The following is a 2,534-nucleotide window of genomic DNA, read 5'->3' as shown; positions in this document are numbered from 1 at the left end:
CACCTGGTGTCTGTGTCCTTTGTACACCTGGTGTATGTGTCCTTTGTACACCTGGTATCTGTGTCCTTTGTACACCTGGTGTCTGTGTCCTTTGTACACCTGGCGTCTGTGTCCTTTGTACACCTGGCGTCTGTGTCCTTTGTACACCTGGTGTATGTGTCCTTTGTACACCTGGTGTCTGTGTCCTTTGTACACCTGGTGTCCGTGTCCTTTGTACACCTGGTGTCCGTGTCCTTTGTACACCTGGTGTCCGTGTCCTTTGTACACCTGGTGTCCGTGTCCTTTGTACACCTGGTGTCCGTGTCCTTTGTACACCTGGTGTCTGTGTCCTTTGTACACCTGGTGTCTGTGTCCTTTGTACACCTGGTGTCTGTGTCCTTTGTACACCTGGTGTCTGTGTCCTTTGTACACCTGGTGTCTGTGTCCTTTGTACACCTGGTGTCTGTGTCCTTTGTACACCTGGTGTCTGTGTCCTTTGTACACCTGGTGTCTGTGTCCTTTGTGTCTCCCTCACTACACTTTTCTTCCAGGTATTTAACAACTGTACATTTACTTGTTAAATGCATTTAAGGAGTGTGCTATTGAAGTGTAACAATGTCAACACAATATTTCAACTACACTGGGTCTGGGTTAGTTTTTGCCTCATGCCTGTGAGAATCCTGCGTGTGAATGAAGCATTAAGTAATACTGCAGATAATACTGTATCATCTCTTTGGGACTTATGTGCATTCTTTACTCCCGCTTTAAGTGAGGGGGAGTCCAAAACTAATCCAGACTCGCTGTAGTTCCCTATTTTCTTTTATTACACACAACTGTTAGATCCAAACAAAGTCATAAGTCTGATAGTCATTGCATCTTTTCATCCAAAATAAGTTTTGGGCTTTTAAAACGTGGGTGGTACGAATTTGAATGCAGGCCAGAAATGTTTTTGTTCATGAATTTGTTTTAATTAACTCTAAAAGGCTGCTTACAAGCTTAACGCAGATACCAAGACTTTAAAAATGTTGCAAGCATTACAAAATGGCTTTCAGCGTGTAGTCACGTACTATTACATTTTTTATTATGCACTTAAACAATTTATTCACATGAATTTGTTTTGGTAAAAACATGTTTCAAATTAATATGTATTTATTCTAAATATTGATATACTTATTTCAAATAATGATATACGTTATCTTAATGTTTATTTACCGTATTTTCCGCACTATAAGGCACACCTTCAATGAATGGCCTATTTTAAGACGTTGTTCATATATAAGGCGCAGCGCACTATAAGGCGCATAGAATAGATGCTACAGTAGAGGCTGGAGTTACGTTATGCATCCTTCAGATGGCGCTGTGCTAAAGGGAATGTCAACAAAACAGTCATGTCAGTCAAACTTTATTAATAGATTACAAACCAGCGTTCTGACAACTCCATTCACTCCCAAAATGAATAAACAGCTGTTTTGTTATTTTCCCCGATTTAATAAACAGGTAAAAAACAGTCTGATACTGTTACAGTAAATCAAAGGTTAGTGCAATCACAATATTGTAACACTGCAAATAGTGCACAGCAATAATATATCAATAAGTCAAGGTTGCTCAAAGGATCATGTCACACAACACAAAACATGTAAAGCTCACTTTATTAAGTTAGTCCTCATCCATCAATCCCTCAAATTCTTCTTCTTCAGTGTTGGAATCAAACAGTTGGTGGAATACAGCATCCAACATGTCTCCTCCAAGTCCTCATTAAAAGTGTCAGTGTCGCTGCTGTTAATGTTCAATTCTCTCACTGCTGCTCTATTCCCGTCTTCTACGTCTTGGCGCAACCCGAGGGTCCCTGATTCAATCCCCACCTAGTACCAACCTCGTCACGTCCGTCGTGTCCTGAGCAAGACACTTCACCCTTGCTCCTGATGGGTGCTGGCGAGCGCCTTGCATGGCAGCTCCCTCCGTAAGTGTGTGAATGTGGAAGTAGTGTCAAAGCACTCTGAGTACCTTGAAGGTAGAAAAGTGCTAGACAAGTACAACCCATTTATTTATTTACGGTGTGACTGATCGCCTCGAGTTTAAACTCTGCGTCGTAAGCGTGTCTCTTAATGGGAGCCATTTTGGGCTCTTTACATAAACACACAGAAACGGCACGCCGCCCGCAGTCATATATCCCAGCATGCACTGCTTCTTCTACCAGGCAAAATGAAGTTGGCGGCTGCTTACCGTAGAAGAAGAAGCGCACTTCTTCATCCTATGGGGGGAAATGAAGTCGGGGCTTCCCTGCTTAGGCTGCTGCCCCTGCGACCCGACCTCGGATAAGCGGAAGAAGATGGATGGATTTTTAGAATTTGCTGCAGGCTGTTAAACAATGTGACGCGGGCTGCAAATGGCCCCCGCCCACACTTTGGACACCCCTGCTATAAACAAAATAAACATTAATAAACCGACCAATGTTGTGTTTCTGTGTAACATGAGCGACAATGTAACGATATCCAACGATACTGAGCCGATGCCGATGCCAGGTGTGCAGGGGTCCGGGGTCCCCCCGCGCACGC

This window comes from Nerophis ophidion, linkage group LG25 (assembly GCF_033978795.1).
Source record: "Nerophis ophidion isolate RoL-2023_Sa linkage group LG25, RoL_Noph_v1.0, whole genome shotgun sequence".
Classification (NCBI taxonomy): Eukaryota; Metazoa; Chordata; class Actinopteri; order Syngnathiformes; family Syngnathidae; genus Nerophis; species Nerophis ophidion.
Note: the sequence above shows the minus strand (reverse complement) of the source record.